The following is a 26,126-nucleotide window of genomic DNA, read 5'->3' on the forward strand; positions in this document are numbered from 1 at the left end:
TTCCAGCCACATCACAGCATTCTTCCCTTTTGCCAGTGTTACGTTTCCTGGCACTATATTCCTTTTTTGCACACCACCAAAACTAAACTTTGTTACAACTTCTCTACTCTAAACAATCTATTTATCAATCTTTCAAAATATTCTCTTCGTCTGTTCCTTACTTCCCTTCCATTAGCTAGTATTCTTCCATTTTCATCTCTCACACTTTCGCTCTTCTCTCCATCTTCATTACTCCACTTTCTCATCAAGGTATTGCAGTGGATGTCGAAAAGAGAGTAGGGTGATTTTTTGTATGCATGGAAGAAGGAAGTAAAGGCCAGAAGCCAGTAACATTGTTTCCTCCAAGAAAAAAAACAAAAACAAGATAACTAAGAGCCAAATTTAAGGTCTTTTCATTTCGAGATGCCTGGACACACTGCGTTTGAAAGACTGAAAATCATAGGCAGTAGGAAATACAGATATAGGAAGACAGTTCCAGAGCTGACCTGTTGCATACATGAAGGACTGGAAGTTAGGGTTAACTCTTGCATTAGAGAGTTGGACAGAAAAGGGATGAGAGTTTGTTGGTAGACGGTCCTATGCGCCCGCCGTAGTGGTGGAGGGATGCAAGCAGACTTGTTGCTACATGCTGATGATACTGTTCTGTCAAGTGAAGACGGGTGGGAAGTGCAAGACGATGAGTGAATCTGGAAGTGTGTGTAAGAAATGAAATGTGAAAGCGTATGAAGCAAGATTTTTTTCCTAAAACAGACAGAGTCAGTGAGAAAGAGTCAGTCTTCGAATGTGTACCAAGAATAAATGGTCAAGAAATAAAGAACCTATGTGTCTTAAAGAATCTTGGTAGTTTAATGAGCAAGGATAGGGGGTTAGACAATGAAAAGTAAGACAGGTTACAGCAGAGACGGTGGGTGACTCATGCAATACATTGAGGATGGTGAGAAGGAACATGGAGGTGAGGGAGGTAAGGAAATCACAACATGACAGTATCGTGATCCCCTCACTGACGTATGGAAGTGAAGCCTGGAACTGGCTGGAAGGACAGGTCATGAGTGATGAAGTGGGAGTGAGTTACCTGAGTGGAGTGTGTGGAGTTACATAGACAGACAGATAAATAAGGACTTTCAGGAGCTTTGTGTTACTGACATGGTTGTCTTGGAAAGTGTTAGATGTGCCCTGAGGTGGTTTGACCATGTGAAGGAAATGGAAAATGGAAGACTGACTGTGAATGTATATGAATGAGGTGGAGGGAGGGAGCAGGAAAGGAAGGACGAAAGTGAGGTGAAAAGGAGTGGAGAAGTATACAGATGAGAGTGGTATGGGATGGAAAGAGGGCCGTCTGCTGGCAGAGGACAGGGTGATGTGAGGCCTACCCTAACAACCAAATCTGTCCCAACCTAACCTAACCTAGCAAAGCCTAACCTAAAATAATAAGTCTATTCCAACCACACCTGGTACAGACTAAACAAACCTGACTTAGTGGAGACTGTTTATATCTTTATTTTTTCAAGTTTCATCCTGCACTGAATAGAATCGTCAGACTGTAGCAATGATAAAGATATAATGTCATTGTACTGAAGGGGTCAGCTGGATCGTACGCCGATATCTTAATTACGGGAATATTTAACTCAGATTAACCCCTTCAGTTTGATAAGGTATTTCTTTCTTTTTTTTTTCTCCTACCAGACAATTTCCTTTCAGCTTAGGGACTGCTTCTATAATTAAAGCTGTTTTTCTTCTGCTTAAGGATTACTTTTCCATTGTTTTTTAGCGATTCCATTTCGATTTTAAGCATAATTTTCAGCCTAGGGATTGTTTCTTGGACTGAAGGTGTAAGATGTAGACTTCAACAATCTTTTCACTGCTAGACGCCATTCCAGAGTTGAATAGAGTCGTCTGTTGGTGGCGAAAGTAAAACACAAAACACATCATTCCAGTGAAGTAATTAAACGAGCTTAGGTTAACTTCCCTTCAACTTGGGGGATTCGAAGCTGGCGCATTGAATCTGTGTGTCCGGAGCCTCGACACTTCCCCCAGCAGACCACCCAGGCGTTAACCCCTTCACTACTTGGCGCCTTTTTTTTTTTTTTTTTTTTTTTTAACCACCAACAGATGATTTTATTCAGCTTTAGAGAGGCTTTGGGACGTAGATGATTTAGACATGGCCTTCCCTACACCCTTCACTGCACCCTTCACTACACCCTTCACTACACCCTTCATTACACCCTTCACTACACCCTTCATATACCCTTCATTACACCCTTCACTACACCCTTCACTACACCCTTCACTATACACTACACCCTTCACTACACCCTTCACTACACCCTACACTACACCCTTCACTACACCCTACACTACACCCTTCACTACACCCTTCGCTACACCCTTCACTACACCCTTCGCTACACCCTTCACTACACACTACACCCTTCACTTCACTACACCCTTCACTACACCCTTCGCTACACACTACACCCTTCACTACACCCTCCACTACACCCTTCACTACACCGTTCGCTACACCCTTCGGTACACACTACACCCTTCACTACACACTACACCCTTCACTACACACTACACCCTTCACTACACCCTTCACCCTTCGCTACACCCTTCAATACACACCACAACCTTCACTACACACCACACCCTTCACTACACCCTTCACCCTTCGCTACACCTTTCACTCTACACCTTTCACTACACCCTTCACTACACTCCTCAATACACACCACACCCTTCACTACACCCTACACCCTTCACTACACCCTACACCCTTCACTACACCCTTCACTACACCCTTCATTACACCCTACACCCATCACTACACACCCCACCCTTCACTACACACCACACCCTTCACTACACCCTACACCCTTCACTACACCCTTCCCTACACCCTTCCCTACTCCCTACACACTTCACTACACCCTTCCCTACACCCTTCCCTACACCCTACACCCTTCACTACACCCTTCCCTACACCCTACACCCTTCACTACACCCTTCACTACATGCTACACCTTTCACTACATCCTTCACTACACTCTACACCCTTCACTACACACCACACCCTTCACTACACCTTTCACTACTCCCTACACCCTTCACTACACACTACACCCTTCACTACACACTACACCCTTCACTACACCCTTCACTACTCCCTACACCCTTCACTACACACTACACCCTTCACTACACACTACACCCTTCACTACACCCTTCACTACTCCCTACACCCCTCACTACACACTACACCCTTCACTACACCCTACACCCTTCACTACACCCTACACCCTTCACTACACCCTACACCCCTCACTACACACCACACCCTTCACTACACCCTACACCCTTCACTACACCCTAAACCCTTCACTACACACTACACCCTTCACTACACACTACACCCTTCACTACACCCTACGCCCTTCACTACACTCTACACCCTTCACTACACCCTACACCCTTCACTACACCCTACACCCTTCACTACACCCTACACCCTTCACTACACCCTACACCCTTCACTACACACTACACCCTTCACTACACGCTACACCCTTCACTACACGCTACACCCTTTATTACACCCTTCACTACACGCTACACCCTTCACTACACCCTTCACTCTTCGCTACACCCTTCCCTACACCCTTCACTACACCCTACACCCTTCACTACACCCTACACTACACCCTACACCCTTCACTACACCCTTCACTACACACCACACCCTTCACTACACCCTTCACTACACCCTACACCCTTCACTACACACCCCACCCTTCACTACACACCACACCCTTCACTACACCCTACACCCTTCACTACACCCTTCCCTACACCCTACACTACACCCCTCACAACACACCACACCCTTCACTACACCCTACACCCTTCACTACACCCTACACCCTTCACTACACCCTTCACTACACGCTACACCTTTCACTACATCCTTCACTACATCCTTCACTACACCCTTCACTACACCCTACACCCTTCACTACACCCTACTGTACACCCTTCACTACACGCTACACCCTTCACTACACCTTTCACTACACACTACACCCTTCACTACACACTACACCCTTCACTACACGCTACACCCTTCACTACACCCTTCACTACACCCTACACCCTTCACTACACACTACACCCTTCACTACACGCTACATCCTTCACTACACGCTACACCCTTCACTACACCCTTCACTCTTCGCTACACCCTTCCCTACATCCTTCACTACACCCTACACCCTTCACTACACACCACACCCTTCACTACACCCTACACCCTTCACTACACACCACACCCTTCACTACACCCTACACCCTTCACTACACTCCTCACTACACACCACACCCTTCACTACACCCTACACCCTTCACTACACACCACACCCTTCACTACACCCTACACCCTTCACTACACTCCTCACTACACACCACACCCTTCACTACACCCTACACACTTCACTACACCCTACACCCTTCACTACACACCACACCCTTCACTACACCGTACACCCTTCATTACACCCTACACCCTTCATTACACCCTACACTCTTCACTACGTGCTACACCCTTCACTACACCCTACACCCTTCACTACACCCTACACCCTTCACTACACCCTTCACTACACCCTACACCCTTCACTACACCCTATACCCTTCACTACACCCTACACCCTTCACTACACGCTACACCCTTCACTACACGCTACACCTTTCACTACACCCTTCACTACACCCTACACCCTTCACTACACGCTACACCCTTCACTACACGCTATACCTTTCACTACACCCTTCACTACACCCTACACCCTTCACTACACCCTACACCGTTTACTACACGCTACACCCTTCACTACACACTACGCCCTTCACTACACCCTTCAATACACCGTTCACTACACACTACACCCTTCACTACACACTACACCCTTCACTACACCTTCACTACACACTACACCCTTCACTACACAGTACACTCTTCACTACACACTACACCCTTCACTACACACTACACCCTTCACTACACACTGCATCCTTCACTACACCCTTCACTACACACTGCACTCTTCACTACACCCTACACCCTTCACTACACACTACACCCTTCACTACACGCTGCATCCTTCACTACAACCTTCACTACTACAGGTCTGTCTGAAGGTGAATTAAATCGTCTGGTGTAGAAAGACTAAACCCAAATTGCTTCATGAGATTCAGGGGATAAAGACAAATAAATAATGTGTCCAATAAATACAGGTGTTAAATATAAATCAGTGGTTCAGGTGCCTTGGAGGGGTGGGTGGCTGAAGTCTCCATGGTGATTTAACGTGCTGCATAAATCCCTTCGATCCTATGACGTGCTTTTCTTCATATGCTTGCTGTCTTGAAGCGGTGTTATTCAGTTCAAGGAAAGCCTCTGTCTGTGAAGGAGTTAATGAGGGATGTACTCAACCCCTCCATTTCCACAAGTCCCTGCTAAGATGAATAAAATCGTCTGTAGAGAACAAAAATCGTCCGTGTGTTCGTGTATAAAGCCTGCATTATGGCAGCATGCGTTGGCCTGAATTACCTAATGGCGGCTATCGCTGCTCAATCTCTAGCAGCAGCATCTATCAGTACCTTGTCCCTGAGGTCACGCACTATGACCTCGTCCGAAGTCTTTTTCGGTCTGCCTCTTCAACTCAACCCTCAGCGATCACACCTCTCACCTTCCATACCCAGTTGCCATCCTCCATCCTCTCCACATGTCAAAACCGTCTCAGTCAACCCCTTCTCATCACATCACTACTACATTCAAGTCCCATCCACGCTCTCTTCATTGGCCCTCCTAACCCCCTCCCCCCCGCCTGTCATTCAAGGCCGCACTACACATCCATCTAATCATAAACACCTCCATACGCTTGAGAATATACTAAAGAATATACACAAAAGCACAACATTGGACTGGATGGATTAACATACGCTTACTGTATTTTGTCACCACTTTCGATTTGGTTATTTTCTCCGGCTTGACTTGGCCTGAAATTACCATCTCTGTATTCACTGTTAAGCTTGGCGATAGATGCAGAGCCGGAGTTTTGTCTTGTTCTGCTACTGAGCTGGAACAAGATAACACGAGAATATGCTTGTCACGAAGAAGTGCAATGGAAAGGATGTGGAGTCGTAGTACTATCATTATTCCTTTGAGCTACAGAAAATTACGTGAAAGATGACGAAAATCTCCGCCATGTTATAATAGAACTTTTGTGATACTGGTGAGGGTAAATATGAAACCAGACAAAAAGGAACACTCAGACCCCGTGCTCTACAGTTGGTCTACGGGCTGAATATCTGGCTTTGCACCAGGACGTTCGAGATATCGTTCTCAAAATCGAATTACTCCTACATCGCCTGACCCTCACCCCATCTGCCAAGTTTGGACGAAATTGGAGCAGTGTTGCCTGAGCTGATATTTCTGTGGCCTTGACCTTTGACCTGCTGTCCTCAGAATCGAACCACTTTGTCACTGCCTGCCCCTCAGCACTTCCACCTAGTTTGGTTTAAATCAGATGACAAAACTTTTCACCTTTATGTGACCTTGACCTGTTCTTCCAAAAAACAATACGTCAACCCTTAAACCAAGTTCGGCCTAAATCAGATCAAAGCTGTTTATACACATGGACCTGCGCGCCGAGCAAATTAATAGCTCGCTTGCCGCACTGCGCGCGCGGGTGTAATACATCCACACCCTCGGCATGAGTCCCCCGGCAGAGGAGGAGAGGCGGCTTTAAAGATGGTGGGGCCTCAAGGCAGAAATTATCCCCGTGATTTATTACCCTGACCTGACCTCCCCTTCCCCCCACAACCTGCACACACGCACGTCCCCCCACCCCCAACCAACACTAACCCCACACCCCACATCACCCCACCCCGCCCCTCCCCTACCCCACCCACTTCACTCCACCCCATCCCATCCCACACTACACCACCCCTCCCCACGCCACTGCTCTGAGGGCCGTATTGTAGTGAGCTGTGGAAGTGTTCATGGCGTCTTCCTTACCGATATATTCTTCCTGTTGCATCTTACTCCCTGTGTACGATACTGTGACGCCTTGTTGTACTTCATCCTTGGTTGGACCTAAATGAAAACTCACACTAAGGAAAGTGCCTTGGTAGTGCAGGGATAAATTTCCTACACCAATATCCCTGCAGTTAAAATAAATCGGTAAGTGAATATAAATCATCTGGAGACAGCAAGAATGTAGTAAAACAAAATTCTTTACTGTACTGAAGACATCAGCATTCTTGCTTGTTGTTTATGTCTTTAATATCAGCATAGGTTGCCTAAATAACGTGCAGGAGACTATCATGGTGCCACATACAGAAACATACTTGTAAGAAAGACGTGCTAAAAACTTACAGAGGCTACGCTGAACCCTCGCATTTCACGATTACTAGAGACACAAAAGTTTCCCGCGGGATGCAGTTTCGTAAGACAGGTGATATTTAAGGCAGTGGTTAATAGTGTAGTAGAAACGCTGGGGCCATGAGACAGCTGACTTTTTAAGGAAAGTAGTAAATACTGTATAATAGAAATATACCGTACATTAGACAGGCATACCTTGAAACTGTTAATGAGCTGTTTAATTAAATTAAATCAATAATAGTAAAGTTACACCAAAACGAAATACACCTGTGGCTTCCTCAGCACGTGCGTACCACACCACTATGGTAATTATTTCCACACACTAATGTCTTGCATTTTCAGCATCACCCATATAAATGCAATATGTCAGATTAAAAGCGGCAAGTTTGTTTTAACTTTTTTAAAGTATATTAAATATAATTAATGTATAGTATGTTACCCCAAGAACGAAAAATACAGGCAGCGCTCCCACTCTGGGGGGAAATTTCACTAGACGGGGGAATTTTAATGATTTTAGTGACAAATCTGGGGAAATGAAAAAATCTAGGGAAATCTAAGGAAATCTTGGATAAGTATTAGAAAAAAAAAGTCCAATTTCTGGAATCGATGGCACCACTGCCATCAAAAGGGGTGATCGAGTACAGTAGTCAAACCATTTTAGTGCCTGTACCTTAATCTCTGCTCAGTAAAATCGTCCAGGGTCATTAGCACTGCCAAAGGATTAATCTAATTTTAAACCTGTTCTGTGATGGATGATGTTTAGTGGAAATAAAGTCACATTTTTTTTTTTAACCAAAGCATAATACCAAATATTTTAGTGGAATTCTAAGTAATGTGTAATTATAAGGTGCTTATATATCACTGACTTCTTTTTCAATTAAGACAAATGCCTACTCCAGTGTCCAAAATAGGCATATAATTTTTTTCTATATATATCCTGTATATGTATCTCTACAATATATATATATATATATATATATATATATATATATATATATATATATATATATATATATATGATTTTGATTGAAGATATGTACAATTTTTTTCCTATTTGTAATTTTTTTTTATCCCTGAGAAATCATCTTCATTAACAGAATAACAAACTTATTATAAGTACGTATTCAAGATTCCACTCCTGTGTAAGTTACCGTCTACAGTTTTACTTTTTTTTCTAAGATGAATAAGTATCGGTTTTATGTACCTTTGTGGATGAATGAGAGTTACGCTATTTTATTTTGATGTATTATAACAGTCATTGAAAGACACACTCTTTTGTAAATCCATTTAAGATGGGGAGTTTCCTCAGAACAGTACAGTAGACGTACTGAATGATTCTTGCCAGCTGCTCATCAGAAGCATATACACAGCATATAATTTTATATACAATACTGATAGAGAATTACGGTCATCAATACTATGATGAGCTATTGAAAATGAAAACTTATATTATTGAGCAAACTTATATGTATTTCAGTATTCCTAGTTGGTCTCATAAAAACTTTTTTCATATACAATTTTATGCATTTCAGCATAAGTAGTAACAGGGATAATAATTAAAAAGTGTCAGTGTACATAAAGGCAGTGTTGTATAGTTTTAGGGAAATTGTGACCAATCAAGGAAATTTTCACATCTATCTGGGGAAATCCTAGACTGGCAAAGTAGGAGCTCTGAATACAGGTTTTCTTTGAAGAAACGTAATGTTATCTGATTTGCTCGAGTGCTAATCCACACAGGTTTGGTGCCCCAGCAACACGGCTTCCCCTGATAGGCACCTGCGAGATTCGAAAAGTTAGTCATGATGCATGTGAATGGGGTACTGAGTTAAAGGTGCCGTGAGATGCGAATTCGTGAGCTAGGCTAAGTTTAGTATGCCGGGTTCCACTGTATTAGGCTCACGACCATACGTTTGCAACTGACACCCTTAGACGTATTGCATCTCCCCTTACGCTCGCTAACCTGACTGGCACATTTGAGGGTCAGTTATGCGTTAGGGGTAATACTGAAACCCAGGCCAAGGCAGACATTGTAAGTGGGTGCTGGTAGTATCTCAGACGTATGGATAGATAGGCGTATAGAATAGACACCTACACATACACACAGATATTTCAGAGGGATAAATGAAGAGGTTTATACATTAGGCAGGCTTATCTACAGACTGACAGATACACAGATAGAGGCAAATAGGTATGAATAACAATTTCACACTTACAGCAGAGAGAGAGAGCGAGAGAGAGAGAGGGAGAGAATTATGTCTCAGACCAGTAGATGACCTTGCAGGAGGGTAAATGCAAGATGGCAAAAGGTTGTCTGGTCTTGAAGCAGCGAGGAGGGAGAGCATCATGGCGGCACATTAATTACCATAACGACCCGGCTCACGCTTACCCACTTAGCGTAATCACAGACTTATTTTCACGTTGTTCAGAGAGAGAGAGAGAGAGAGAGAAATACTAACAGGTGTGCATCTTATACTCTCCAGCTGCTATCAATGCAAGGGTGATCGCTAATCTTGAGGTCTCAGTGTCAGTATTTTCGTATTAAATAAACAGATAACTGAAACTCGGTAGGTACTCTGTTCATTAAAATTTACCCACAATTACATCAAATACAGAAAATTGCCATAACTTTTAAACATAACTAAACCCTATATTTAGCGCTTACATTTTTGTATCCTCTGAAATGGCTACGGTCTCCCTAATAATGTTTTTAGCCCGTTCAGTGTGCGAGAGACTTTTCGTAAGTTAATTTTTATCATGAAGGTATTTGTATCCGTCACTGTTTTATTATTTTTAGCATTAGTATTAGTATTTGTATTTGTGTTACTATTATTATTCTTATTCCGTCACTTTTCGTCTCCGATTTTCATCATACTTATTGAGGACGTACAGCACCATGACCCTATTACACTGACCCAGTTTCAGTGACCTTGACCTACTTTTCAAGGTCACAGTTCCAAAAATGTCCAAAATTCATGAATTTTCAACCTCAGTTTATTCCAAAACTGTTACGGATATATGAACATGGAAGGAAATCCCTTGACAACATTGCTTTCCAAACATTTGAATGCTAAATATGTGAAGGCCATTCATGCTTGACAATATGATACTTTGGACACCCCATTTTTCAACTGGTCTTTCATACAGGAAAAAGCAAAACAAGAATGAGCCACTTTTTTGCCCTAGAAGTTTTGTCTGGTCCCGGACCAGGTCTGTATACTTTTTGCTGACAGTTTGACCAGCGTTTTTTGGGTTATTGCATGAAACGTATGGTGTGCATGTCAGATATATTCACATAGGTGGAGATCGGTAACTGTCTCTGACAGCTGTTATCGTTATATTATTATTATTATTATTATTATTATTATAATGATTATTGTAGACACAAGACAAGCTTGTTAACTCCTTCAGTACGATCAGGGTGACGTCTTAGTTTTATGGTTGCTGATACAAGACCATTTCATTCAGCTTGCGAGAGCAGCCTGGTGGTGAAGGAGCTGATGATGGCTAAATCTAAGCCTTTAGTGTCGGATAATTTCATCTTTAGTAAACTGGATCGCCTGGAGAAAGCATAAATAAGATAAATAAGACATCGCCGTATTGAAGGGGTTTGGGAATAAAGCAGTAATTATTAAGGATGGTTTGAGTTGGAGGGAAGGCAGTCTGATAGTAAAGGAAAGTATGATATATATATATATATATATATATATATATATATATGTATATATATATATTTAGGCAGAATGTTTTCTTTTATACAAAAATCATTAAAGACCAAGGCGTAGCCATTGTTCACTATTTTTCTGTTGATCTTTTCGAGTTTTCTTACACATTGTTTTACACTATGATTCAGGTTGTAGATAATATGTCCAAGATCCATGTCGTAACTATATTTTATTAATTATTTATTTTCATTTTTCGTAGGACGTTTCGTGTATCCTTACACATCATCAGCGACTGTAATATAGATACAATACACTATAAAACATGACATATACAACATAAACCTATACAATATATATATACTGAAATGTACAACAACGACTAATAAGTGTAGAGTTACAAGAGTATGGATAAAAGAGACAAACCCTTTAGGTGAAGTCAAGTATGAGCTACAGTTAAAAGTGTATGGATAAAAGAGACAAACCTTATAGGTGTAGTCAGCATGAGCTACGTGGTTGACTGCGAAGGTTGTATGGGTGAGTGGGTGTTTGTGGCTGTGTAGTGTTGCCAGTTGTGTTATTGTGTGTGTAATGTTCATTTGTAATTGTCGCTGCTTGTGGTCGGGCCTTTGTGTATTTAAACAGTTTGAGGGTACGATCTAGTCCGGTAGTTGGGTTGTTTATGGCCGGCGTGTTTTCACGTATGAGAAGTGCTTCAGCCAGTTGTAGTCTAATGTGGTCATGACCTTTTTGTATTATATTAGTATTTTCTATTAGAACTTGTCTGTTTATTGATGTGTGATGTTGAGTCATATGATCTTTTATAGAACCGGATTGTAGGTGCATGGTTAAACGTCTGCTTAGTGTGGTTGTGGTCATACCAATATATTTCATGTGACGAAGTTTACAACCTTCGTGTGGGCAAGTGAATTCATAAACTACATTGGTATGTTGAAGTTTGTTGGTTTGTTGAGCTGTGTTGTTTTTCATAATCATGTTGCTAACTTTCCTGTTTTTATAAATAATTAATAAAATATAGTTACGACATGGATCTTGGACATATTATCTACAACCTGAATCATAGTGTAAAACAATGTGTAAGAAAACTCGAAAAGATCAACAGAAAAATAGTGAACAATGGCTACGCCTTGGTCTTTAATGATTTTTGTATATATATATATATATATATATATATATATATATATATATATATATATATATATATGATCTTTCTTGTACTTGTCTTGGAGTTAGAACTACGAATGAAGAGCTGACAAGAAGGATGGAACTTGAACGCATTAGTGTTGTGAGAAGGGGTGGATTGAGGTGGTTTGGACGTGTGATGAGGATGGAGGATGACAACAGGGTGCGGAGGGTGACAGGTGTGAACATTGAGAGTAGACTTAAGAAAGGCAGACCGAAAGAGACCTGGAACGAGGTCATACAGCGTGACCAATTAGATAACGAACTGGATAGAGAGGCTGCTAGAGATCGAGCAACGTGGAGAGCCGCCATTAGATGACCAAGACCTACTCATGCGAAAATGTTGGAGCTTTTATAAACGGAACGAAAAGTTACATAATTACACACACACACACACACACACACACACACACACACACACACACACACATACACACACACACACACACACACACACACACACACTCATACGTTAACCATAAACTTCACAACCAAAGTTAAGCTAAACATTTGCGGAAACAAAACTGCTCCTAAGTAGAATAAACTGCCTTGGACACTTGTTTATCTGGGAATGTAGTTAACTCTCTCTCACGGTCGCGTCTTGGCCTGTTTTAATTCCTGCTGCTGGTTGGAGAAATACATTGAGGTGGTTTGCCATGGAGAGAGAATGGGGAGTGAGTAACTAACTTAGGAGAGTATGTGTGAGTGAGGAGGAGTGGGGGAGAGGGAGGGTGAGACCAAGGATGAGAGGGTGGGATGGAGTGAGGTATATGAAACGGGAATGTAATTTGGGATGAGGGCAGCGAAATGGCAGGGGACAGGGCGACATGGAAGCGATTTGTTTATGGCCACCCCTTAAGGGATTGAGGGGTCTGGCTATAGATAGATAGATGGATACATAGATAGATAGATAGATAGACCATTTACTCTCTCGTGGTCGGGAAAACTCTTGAACCCGTATTCCCGTCGGTTAAGAAAGATCCCTAACACGTCTTCCTAGGCGATTTATTTTGTTTCTTACTCCTTACTATCCCCTTCTGTATCATTTAAACCATTCCGGTACCACTATTTTCAGCATAAGTAACCTGCAAATTGATGTTAACCAGCCGTATCCAAATATAAATCGCTAAGGCAAAGGTGCTAGGGAGCTTCCTTTACCTTCGAGAATGCAGGTTAACGCCATAGGATTTTCTTCAACTGAGGGTGAGCCGTAGGAGCCTGAGTGCTAATTTCCTTGAGTGTTGTTTTGGTGAGTGTAAATATTGTCATCTCTTCAGCCATTCGATGCCATATTTACTTTCTCCTTCCTGACTCCAGATATCGACTTGGATAATTTTCGTTGTGTCAGCTTAAATATCGTATAAAATAGAGAAATATACTGTGAAAATAGCTTTGACAATACATAAAGCACTTGTTGAAAAAATTGTGTTGGGATTTAGCCGTAATTAGGGAAAGTGCAATATCGAAGACTGTCCATCATACCAGTGTTTGAGAAACTGATTATCTTCCTTATTTTCCTTATTTACGGCGAAATCTAAGTACAGTTTTGTTCAGCAAATTGTTGATGTCCCAAAGCTATTTTCGCGCGATATGCATCTACTTTGAAGCGTATTTTGTTATTATTACAAAAATTATCAGTGTCGATATTTTGAACTTTCTTGTGCCCAAAATTCTCCCACTCCCCGACCATCATATTCTTACAGTGTGACCTTTAGTATGACCTTGCCCCCATCCCACTCATCACCCACCCCTCATCACCCACCCCCTTATCACCCACCCCCTCATCATCCACCCCTCATCACCCACCCCTCATCACCCACCCCTCATCACCCATCCCCTCATCACCCACCCCCCTCATCATCACCCACCCCCCTCATCATCACCCACCCCTCATCATCCACCCCCTCATCACCCACCCCCTCATCACCCACTCCTCATCATCCACCCCCTCATCACCCACCCCTCATCACCCACCCCCTCATCACCCAACCCCCTCATCACCCAACCCCCTCATCACCCACCCCTCATCACCCACCCCTCATCACCCAACCCCCTCATCACCCACCCCCTCATCACCCACCATCAACAGGATGAGCTGGTAATGGAGAGGAAGCTTGACAAGTTGAACGCCATCACAGTTTCTGAGTTTGTGGCGTCTATCTCGTGTGTGTGTGTATGTGTGTGTGTGTGTGTGTGAGGGGTTGGGAGGCTGAGCTGTCCATTTCATTTCCGGTGTCCTCTGCGGTCCTGCTACTCACGTGACATATTACAGCAGTGAAGACAATGCAGTGGGAGTGACGTGAGCTGTGTCGGGGGTGCAGCTGTGTCGGGAGTGCAGCTGTGTCGGGGGTGCAGCTGTGTCGGGGGTGCAGCTGTGTCGGGGGTGCAGTTGTGTCGGGGGTGCAGTTGTGTCGGAGGTGCAGCTGTTTCGGGGGTGCAGCTGTGTCGGGAGTGCAGCTGTGTCGGGGGTGCAGCTGTGTTGGGAGTGCAGCTGTGTCGGGGGTGCAGCTGTGTCGGGGGTGCAGCTGTGTCGGGGTGCAGCTGTGTCGGGGGTGCAGCTGTGTCGGGGGTGCAGCTGTGTCGGGGGTGCAGCTGTGTCGGAGGTGCAGCTGTGTCGGGGGTGCAGCTGTGTCGGGGGTGCAGCTGTGTCGGGGGTGCAGCTGTGTCGGGAGTGCAGCTTTTCTCACTGTAAATCATGGGTGGAATTTTCTCGTCCCAGTGTGATCGCTCTATAACTCTTACCTGCAGCTCAATCTACCCTAAATTAACCCTCTGATATCCCGCGCAGTCTAACCATAACACTTAATCCTGACAATCCTAAAGCCAAAACGCAACCCTAAAATGTCTAAGCTAACTCAAAAAATTAAATATATGCTAAAAAATTTATTGAACCTAAGGGATAATTTTACCTAACTTTAAACTTAACCTAACCTAACCTAGCGTAAAACCGATCGTAAAACCTAATCTAACCTTACTTAACTTTCCTTAATCAAAATCTAAGCCTATAACCTAACTTAGCTTAATCTAAGCTACATGCTGCATGGTGGTCCTTTTACTTTTCCTGCAGATTTCGACCTGAGGGTTTGGTGAGGGGGGGGGGGTCCTTCGTGCCTTGTTATCTTTATTTTCAGGGCACAGAATTAGAGATCATTGTCTTCTTTGTAATCAACAGCCCCGAGAGGACCAGTAAGTCTGTTGCTATTTGCTCTCCTTTGTACTCTTTTTGTACTAAGTCTCCCTCACCCACTTTTTTATATCGATTTTAATATTAGTTGACGATTTGTTTTGTTATTACCTCCGCCAGCAAAGTTGGGGGAGATTATGTATCACTTATGTTTGCCTATTTGCTTCGTTGTTTGTGCACACGATATCTCCGATAACTCTCATGAATTTCAATAAAACTTTGTGGAAGAGTGGGCCATGGGTCAAGGAACAATTTATTAAATTTGGGGGCTGATCCGAATCCTATGTATTCCACACAATATCTCCACGGATCCGGATCCGGAACCTTTTGAATGGCATTGGCGGAGGAATGCGCTGTCTGGGTGCTTTCTAGTTATGTGTTTATATATCCTTTTTCTGCTTTTACTCACCATGGACGGTGGCAGTGACCTCTGTTGCTGCCCTGCCATGATCTTTTTAATGTACTGAGTCAATCAATCACTCAATCGGTCAGTCAGTCAGTCAATCAGTCAATTAGTATTTCCCCCCCCCCCCAGGGTGGGTGAGGCCGGGTGGACTGACCCCTCCCACGTGGACTCGGGCTGGGTGTCGCTCCGTGTTACCGACGTGAACGACAACCCGACCGTGTTCACCCACGCCCACACCGCCCAGCTCACCCACGCCCACACCCCACACCCTCCCGCCCGCATGCAGGACCCCGCCCACGCTGAGGTGACGCTATCAGAGGACACGCCCACGCCCACACACCTCGTCACCTTCACCGCCCATGACGTTGACAAGGTGAGACAGACCGGTATGCTTGTCGGCTAATGAAACTCCCTAACCCCTTTTCCTAGGCGACTTATTTTGCTTAGTCCACCTTACTTCCCTTCCTCATGTGACCTTAATCATTCTATTACCGCCCTACAATGCATAGAAAATGTGAAAATGAATAATAACTAGCCTTATCCAGAAATAAATCGCTAGGGAAGAGGTGCTAGGGAACTTTCTTACTCGACGAAAATACCAGCCTTCGACCCTTTCTCTCTCTGGTATAAGCACCTCTTCCTTAGCGATTTATTTTGCATATTCCACCTAAACTCTCTATCGTATGCCATTTATATCATTTAAATATCGACATAGTTTGCATCAGTAACACACAAGAGGATATTGAGGTGTAATGTGCAGAATTAATCACTAAGGAAGAAATGTTGCGTAATCCCCATAGCCACTTTTTTGCCTCTGCCGTTTACCCTAGTCGTTAACCCAATCCCTCCCTAATAATACTGGTAATAATAATAATAATAATAATAGTAGTAGTAGTAGTAGTAGTAGTAGTAATAACAATAACAACAGCAACAATAATAACTCCAACGTCATAAAACTGTCCAAAGACAATTTTGATAAAGAAACACTTCCCACAGCCATTGTCTACTAGGAGACCAGCTGTAAAGGATCCTTGAGGTCAACGTCACTAATCTTCTTCATGTCACCTTAGGTCATCAAGACCTATAAGTCCATTAGGTTTGGTGGTTCTAGCTTTACACCTTCATGGAAAATCAGGTGATTTCTCTGTCTTCCGGAGTGGTCCAAATTATTGAACTATAGGCGGTTTCCGAGAATAATGATACGATCTGGATTGTATTAAGCACTTCACTTTGTGCATGTCCCAGGTATATGCCAGAAACACATCAGTCCTCTGACTTACTGGTTTATCAGGTTTAGAGTTACTTTTTCTTCCGGATCCTTTCCAGGTTCCAGTAGTCCGATCAGGAGGATAGTTGGTCAGATAAAGCGGCCAACCAGTGCTATGATATGGCAAAGAATGAAGTCTATAGCTCAAACTATGCTAATGGCTGCGATTTAGATCTCTATAATAAAAATGATAATAATAGTAGTAATAATAATAATAATAATAATAATAATAAAATTGACAAGAACAAGAAAACTAACCGCAGGGATGTGGGAAGATAATAATAATAATAATAATAATAATAATCCTTTCGTTTCGTTTCGTTTCGTTTTTAAAGGTTCCATTATGCTTGCATGCGTCGGCCTTGGTCACCCGATGGCGGCTCTCCATGTTGTTCGATCTTATAGTAATAATAATAATAATAATAATAATAATAATAATAAGCCTTTCTTTTCATTTCGTTTCGTTTTTAAAGGCTGCAACATGTTTGCATGCGTCGGCCTTGGTCACCCGATGGCGGCTCTCCATGCTTTTCGATTAAATGATGATGATGCTGATAATAATAATAATAATATTAATAATAATAATAATAATAATATTAATGATGATGATGATGATGATGACGATGATTATGATGGTGATGATGATGATGATGATAATAATAATAATAATAATAATAATAATAGTAATAATGACGATGATGATGATGATGATGATGATAATAATAATAATAATAATAATAATAAATACATAAATACAATAAATACAATAATAGCCAGGACATAGTGTAAGGCATGTATGTTATTAATTAAGCATATATTCTAGTCGATGACAATTTTGCTGATATTATTCCCAGCGCAACAGAACCTAATATAAACACCCTCCTTCTCCCCCCGCATATACACACATTATCATCCCAGGAGCGGCCCTAATGAGAGAGGGCAGTGTTTGGAAACTCCCTGTACTGGTGTTTGCAGATGATACTGTGTTAAGTGGAGACGAAGGGGAGCTGCAAGGCTTGGTGGATGAGTTTGGGAAAGTGTGTAAGAAACGGAATCTAACGGTGAATGTAGGGAAGAGTAAACTTATAGTCTTCGAGAGAAATGAGGTCACTGAATATTCAGTGAGCTTGGATGAGGAGGAAATGGAAAATGTGAGTGCGTTTAAGTACTTGGGTAATGTGATGAGTAAGGATGGAAGCATTGAGGATGAAGTGCTTGAAAAGGTACTACAAGGAAGAAAGGTTGCTGGTTCTTCGAAAGCAGTGATAAGAAATAGGGAAGTGAGCATGGAAGGCAAAAAGCCCTGCATGACAGTATTGTGATACCAACTCTAGCGTATGGAGGTGAAGCTTGAACCTTGTGGGAGGGACAGAAGTCAAGAGTGAGAGTAGTGGAAGTGAGTTATTTGAGAGGAGCATGTGGAGTCACATGGAGAGACAGACTGACAAATGAGGAAGTGAAGGATCGTTGTGGTGTGGATGTGTATGTGATAGGAAGCGTTAGGAGAAACACACTGAGGTGGTTTAGCCATGTGGAGAGAATGGAGAGCGAGAGCGTGACGAGGAAAGTGTATGTGAGTGAGGTGGAGGGAGGGGGAGACCAAGGAAGAGATGGAGGGATGGAGTGGAGAGGTATATGAGAGGGGGGGGGGTGAGCTGGGAGCAGGGCAGTGAAATGGCGGGGGACAGGACGACATGGAGGCGATTCGTTTGTGGCCACCCCTTACAGCATTAAGGCGTCTGGCAATAGATAAGCAGATCTTCCCAGGATACAACTATACTCTTTTTACATTAACTTGCTCGAGATTTTCGTCGTTTTGTAGCTTATTCCATGTAGTTACGTGGCAAAGACAGTGCTTCGGTTCTACATCCTTTCCATAAAACTTCTTTGTGGCCAGCACCATATTTTAGGGTTAATCTGGTGTTATAACTCGGCATTCAAGAGGACAATTTTAGGCCAAGTTAGAATATGAAATTAGGCAGCGGTGCCGGTGTGTTCAGTGCTGTTTTTGTTCACCTTCACAGCAGTCACAGTAACAGTATCAGACTCTCACTCAAAATAGGGAAATAATAAATAAATTAATAAAACCGTCATTAATTCCGCCTCACCCGCACTATGATGTCCAGGTGTGAGATATGGAACACGACTGATCAACGTATTGCAAAATCCCTCACTCATGTCCATGATTGTCTTGTTGTCCATGATTGTCTTGTTCCCCATTAGTCACTCGTACAAAATCCGGTGCAGCTTTTAGTTACTCTTGCTGAGACATTACATCTTGCTCGAAATGAACATAAATTAATGTAGACAATGAACAGACTCCACGGCAGAATCACTGGTACAGAGAGTAAATTTTACCATAATGCAGTTGTGTGGTCATGTGATGTGCATGTGGGCTGGAGATAATAGTATGATACGAGCGACACCACTGACTGACACACACACACGTTCCTGCTCCAAAACTGACACTGGGACATGACAGTATACTCGGGTGGCACCAAGGAAGCCATAAACTCTACAGGAAACAGCTGCGGGACATATCCTCTCATGGATCAAGCTTTCTGACAATGATGAATTCGCAGGGCAACATCTAACTCTGCAACTGACAGTCCTGCATTATTATAGTGAAAGGACTTTAACCTTCTCGCATATAACCTAGCCTTACTTTGCCCAAATTCACCTATACTGAAAGAACCGACTGTGACTTAGACCTAGTGTAACAGTCTGAGAAAGAAATAAACTGAACCCAATGAACAGTTCTCCTAACTAATCTCAGTTCATTTAATAATCAGTATTAATTAAACTAAGCAAAACTAATTCAAACCATGCCAAACCTATCATAGCAATAAAACAAACACAAACCCAACAACCTAACATAACCACATAAACCAAAACTAATCTCCAGCAAGCCAAACCAAACAAAATAAAACAAAACAAAAACACATCCAAACCAAAGGGAGCATAACCTAACCTAACCAAACCAGTCCAAACCACACCTAATTTAGCCCTTTCATTCCGGTGACCAGTATTTTCAGACTTGCTATCCCCATATGATTTTGTTCAGCTTAAGACTATCCCCTCATTATACAAGGATCAGAAAAGGCCGTGACTTACCAATTTGATTCGGAAAGTCTCTCGTAAGGTGATTCAAATCGTATGGACATTGCAAGAACGTAAGAGAATGTCATCGAACTGAACAGCTTAACTAATCTAATCAAACCTAATTTAGCCAGACCTGCCCTAATCTAACCAAACCTAACCTTGTCTTATTGATGCCCTTAGGACGGTGCAGGTGAGGTTGGGTACGAGGTAGCCCCAGACAGCGACCCCGGCCACAACTTCGCCGTGGGTGGGGCGGGCGAGGTGCGGCTGGTGCGACCCCTGGACCGCGAGACCGCCCACGCCCACACCGTCATCATATGGGCCATGGACCGAGGTGACCCGCCCAACACTGCCACCGCAACCCTCAGTGTGAGTTGTATGAGACAGGCAGAGTTTGGGGAAGGAATGAGTTAATGTTGCGGTGCAGGAGTGTTGGTTTAGATGTGAACAGGAAGAGGGGGATCTGTGTTGGGATTCAAGACGGTACTTGGTTTTAGAATATCCATTGAATCGACAAGAAATCCTTTTTAGTTTCCTCCTAGATGATTTTTTTCAAGTTGGAAAAAAACTCTCGTATTGGAGGGGTTTGTGAAGGTTGTATCTAACCTCTCCATTTCAAAAAGTCTATCCCCCCTCCCCCCCCAAAAAAAAAGTCTATCTTAAAATCGTCAGGAGATAGCAGGAATGATGCAAAAATAGACGTCAACTGGCTGTATGATTTTAAAAAATTGAGTTTTAGGAGGAATTGGGTTAAGCTGTTAGTTTGATGTCAAGAGGGAAAGGTGAATTTGTAGTGAGTTTCAGTACTTTTAGGGGTGTCAGGATTTAAGGAAGTGCGGATAATATGCACGAGTAAATGAGTTAGTGCTAAATTGTAATAATGTAGAGATGAGCTTGTGTTGAATGATAGAATCTAGCACGAGTTTGGCAGGAGATAAGCGGGTGTTATGTGGCAGACTACACTGAATCTGAGATAAAAGAAATTCAGTTTCAGGAATGTGGAGATGATCATAATGTTGTAGAAACTAGGGTGAATTAAGAGATGACTTAGTGACCTTGTGTGTGTGTGTGTGTGTGTGTGTGTGTGTGTGTGTGTGTGTGTGTGTGTGTGTGTGTGTGTGCGCGTGCGCGCTATCAACCACCAGCCTGAGATCCCAGGTCATTAAGCCATTTATTCATTTTATTCTTCTTTTAAATATATTTCCCTACATAGCACCAGTCGAGCAGGGCAGTACTCCCAAGGTGGATGGAAAGCTGATGACAGGGAGAGCTGGAGCTCCCGTTTCATCAGCCCTCGGGACTAGTTCCTTACCATCCCCCTTTGCTGAACTTTTTCAGTGTTTCAGTAACACAGACAGTAAGCCAGCATGCTCTCCAATACAAGTTTTTCAATCATCACTAAACCACATACACAGTACACACTACACTTCCTTTTCAAAATTGAATAAAAGAAAAATGGCGCAAAACGACAATGCCTCGAAGTCCCCCGGGGGGGGGGACCATAAATGCCTCTACCTTCCGCCCCTCTCCCGGTAATGACACTCTGAGTTGCCTGGATCCACTGTCTGACTCACTTCATTTCTGCAACATTCGCGGCCTTTCCGCTAACTTTCTTTATGTTGAACACCACCTCTCCTTCTCTAAACCTCACCTTCTCTTTCTTACTGAGACTCAGCTATCTGAAGCAACTGACAGCAAACCCTTCTCTGTATCCTCCTACTTTCTCTATACTTATTTCAAAGCCAAAGGTGGATGATGCGTATATGTACAGTCGTGGCCATAAATAATCACCTATCCTCCTGAACCCCGTGCCTCAGACTGGCTCGTTTATGCGCGGCATGTTACGCTGGAGTAAGAGGGGTGGAGAGGGAGGGGCCTGAGAGAGAAGGGAAGGTGGGTGGGGGGACCAGCGATGGTGTTGGGGTGAAGTGAGGGAGGGGATGGAGGGTAGGCAAGGGAGGGAGAATGAAATTCGAAATTGTGGCCACATAATTTGTCTATTTTCTTTCATTCAGGGGATGATATAAAGGAGTTAATATTCGATAGATAAAGCTGTATTACACCTTGTATAGCGGCTTTAGATAAGCTTTAAATACTGTAGGTGGTGATATCAAGAGCTGGCTCGTGAGAGAAGTATACTGACGTGACAGATCAAACGTTAGTGAGGAACCAGATTTTTGTGTTTGTCCGTGGATTTTGACATCGGACGCAGAATGGAATCTGGATGGCTTTGACTTCCGTAATGTTTGTGTAAGAAACGTCCTCTACCCTTACATGTACGGTAATTAATGTTTGACACTAAATATTATATGCAACCTTTGACATGGCTTTGTCCACAGTAAATAAATGATCACCCTTGTGGTATCACTCCCAGTATACAGTCACCATCATTTCAAATCGATAATTATTTAATGTCATCTGTATATGAAAGGCTGTTTATAATAACTGTGCATAAAAGGTAAATAAATCTGATGTTTCTGCTCGTGGGTGGATATGATAACGGTATCTCTCATAATCTGTTAGAAGGAAAATGAAACAAAATCCTACCCAAACTCCCAAAATGTATCTATGTCAATGTTTACCGACACTGGTCATGCCAGAGCAACCAGGAAGGCGTTAGTAAGTAGTCCAGTGGCCTCATGCCTTAAAACCCTCATGCAGCCTTCGCGGCACCAAGGAAACAATGTTGTTTGGTGGTTTCGCCTGAACAGTTCCCACTCGTCCTTGGTGTGCTAGAGGAGGCGGGCCCGTGTCCTCTCGTTCTCTGGCTTCCACGCGTTGACAATCTGGGCCCACACAATCACGATGGCTCTGCACTCATATCTGATTTGTCACGTCAGTATATTTCTCTCATGAGCCAGTCCTTGACATCACCGTCTATCTAAAGTTTGTTATCTGACCCCGCTGTACAAGGTGTAATGCAGCTTTATCTACAGAATATTACCTCCTTCATATGATGCCCTCAATGAAAGAAAATAGAAAATTATGTGGCCACAACTTCGCATTTCATTCTTCCCCACTACCTTCCCTCCCTCCCCTCCCCCACTCCACTCCAGCACCATCATTCGTTCCCCCCCACCCACCTTCCCTTCTCTCTTTGGCCCCTCCCTCTCCGCCCCTCTTAGTCCAGTGTGACTTGCCGCGCATAAACGAGCCAGCCTGAGGCACGGGGTACAGGAGGGTAGGTGATTATTTATGGCCACGACTGTACATGACGACCTATCTTGCTCTCGTATTCCTGAACTTGATTCTTCTGAATTCTCTACTCTCTGGCTTCGGCTCTCCTGTCATTCTCTGACTAAACATATCTGCGCTGTCTACTTATCTCCTAATTCTACTGACTATCAAAAATTCTTTGACTATCTTACTTCTATGATGGAACACATTCTGTCCATTTCTCCTTTCTCTGAAATCTCCGTTCTAGGAGATTTCAATATTCACTACCACCTTCGGCTCTCCTCTCCTTTCACTGACCCACCTGGTGAACAAGCCTACATCTTTTCTATCCTTAATGACCTAGAGCAGCTTGTACAGCACCCTACCCGTATCCCTGACCGCCTTGGAGAGAGCTCCAACATACTTGACCTCTTCCTTACAACTAATCCTTCTGCTTACACTGTTAATCTTTTCTCTCCGTTGGGTTCCTCTGATCATAACCTTGTTACTTTAACCTGTCCTATCACTCCGGTATGGCCTGTGGACCCCCAAAAGAGACGTCGTCTGTGGCACTTTGGAGCTGCTGATTGGGAGACCCTCAGGCAGTACTTCTTTGATTTTCCATGGAATGACTATTGCTTCAGTGGCCGGGAGCGATCTGAGTGTGCCTTGCGCATTACGGAGGTTATTCTCTCGGGCATGGAAGCATACATTCCTTTCTCATATCCTCTGACTAATGCAAGAAAGCCTTGGTTTAATCACGCTTGTTCTAATGCTGTCCGCAACAAGGAGAGGGCCTATAAAAGGTACCGGAGCCAACCCACCACCGAATCACATCTCTTCTATGTTTCTGCCCAGAATCATGCTAAGTCTGTTCTTCACTTTGCTAAAAGCAATTTCATCCGTTCTAAATGCTCTCAACTCTCGAACTCGAATTCTTCCTGCTCCTTCTGGCACCTTGCCAAAAACCTTTCTAACAACTTTACCTCATCATCCTTCCCTCCTCTTTTCTACTCTGATGGCTCTGTAGCTATTTCTTCTACTGATAAAGCAGATTTCTTCAGAGACTTTCTCCTCCAATTCCACCTTAGACGATTCCGGTGCTATTCCTCCCTCACTTCCCCCCTCTGACTTCCTCATGGATGACATCAAAATTTCTTCAGCTGATGTATTTTCTGCCATCACTGGCCTCAATACTAACAAGGCATATGAGCCTGATGGGGTCCCTCCTGTTGTCCTCAAAAACTGTGCTTCTGTGCTTACACCCTGCCTAGGTAAACTCTTTCTCCTCTGTCTTTCCACTTGTACCTTTCCTTCTTGCTGGAAGTTTGCTCTCATTCAGTCAGTCCCAAAGAAGGGTGACCATTCCCAACCCTCTAACTATCGTCCAATTGCTTTAACATCCTGTGTTTCAAAAGGTTCTGAGTCCATTCTTAACAGAAAAATTTTAAAGCATCTTTCCTATCACAACCTTCTTTCTGATCGTCAGTATGGGTTCCGTCAGGGACGCTCCACTGGCGATCTTCTCACCTACCTTCCAGATTCCTGGTCATCCTCTTTTCGGGACTTTGGCGAAAGCTTTGTCATTGCACTTGACATCTCAAAGGCTTTCGATCGAGTCTGGCATAAATCTGTAATTTCCAAACTGCCCTCTTACGGTTTCTATCCTTCTATCTGTGCCTTCATCTATAGCTTCCTTTCCGGTCGTTCTATAGCTGCTGTTGTAGACGGCCATCGTTATTTTCTTAGATCTATTAACAGTGGTGTTCCTCAGGACTGTCCTATCACCAACTCTCTTCCTTTTATCCGTTAATGATCTAGCTGTACATCTAACCCTATCCACTCATACGCTGATGATTCCACCCTTCACCTTTCCATTCGGTTCCTGCAACGTTCATCTCAGCAGTTACTTCAACAAACAAGGGATGAGGCTATTGCACACCTAATGTCTGATTTGGCTTGTATCTCTGACTAGGGTAAAAATAATCTGGTTGTTTTTAATGCATCAAAGACTCAGTTTTTACACCTATCAACCCATCAAAATCTTCCACAGGAATACTCACTAATATTTAATAATATCCAGCTCAAACCTGCATCATCCTTGAACATGCTTGGGGTTTCATTCACACGGGACTTATCTTGGAAAGATCATATTGCATGTCTTGTGAAATATGCTTCGAAGAGATTGGGTGTGCTAAGCCGATTCCGTGCCTTCTTTACTTCTGCACAGTTATTGACTTTATACTGGAGTTTTATTCGCCCCTGTTTAGAGTACAACTGTCATTTGTGGGGAGGCTCCCCACATACAGCTCTTCTCAATAGGGTGGAGTCAAAGGCTATTCGTCTCATCAACTCTCCTCCCCTTACTGGCTCCCTTCATCCTTTGTCTCTTCGCGCTCTGTTGCCTCTTTATCTCCTTTCTATCGCTACTTCAATGGTCATTGCGCCTCTGAACTGTCTGCTTGCATCCCTCCACCTCGACGACGGGCGCGTAGCACCCGCCTAGCAACAAACTCTCATCCCTTTGCTGTCCAACTCTCTAATGCAAGAGTTAACCATTACTCTCAGTCCTTCATTTATGCAACAGGTCAACTCTGGAACTGTCTCCCTCTGTCTGTATTTCCTACTTCCTATGATCTTCCGTCTTTCAAACGCAGTGTATCCAGGCATCTCGATATAAATGGATCTTGAATTTGTCTCTCTTTTATACT

At 43.3% G+C, this 26,126-nt stretch overlaps 1 pseudogene; it reads left to right on the forward strand.

Annotated features, from left to right (window-relative positions):
* The window catches only part of LOC145398724 (putative neural-cadherin 2), a 210,929-nt pseudogene that overhangs the window by 177,441 nt on the left and 7,362 nt on the right, over positions 1 to 26,126 (forward strand).

The sequence above is a fragment of the Coenobita brevimanus genome, chromosome 46 (assembly GCF_032717465.1).
Source record: "Coenobita brevimanus isolate Jiangsu-jjx chromosome 46, ASM3271746v2, whole genome shotgun sequence".
Taxonomy (NCBI): domain Eukaryota; kingdom Metazoa; phylum Arthropoda; class Malacostraca; order Decapoda; family Coenobitidae; genus Coenobita; species Coenobita brevimanus.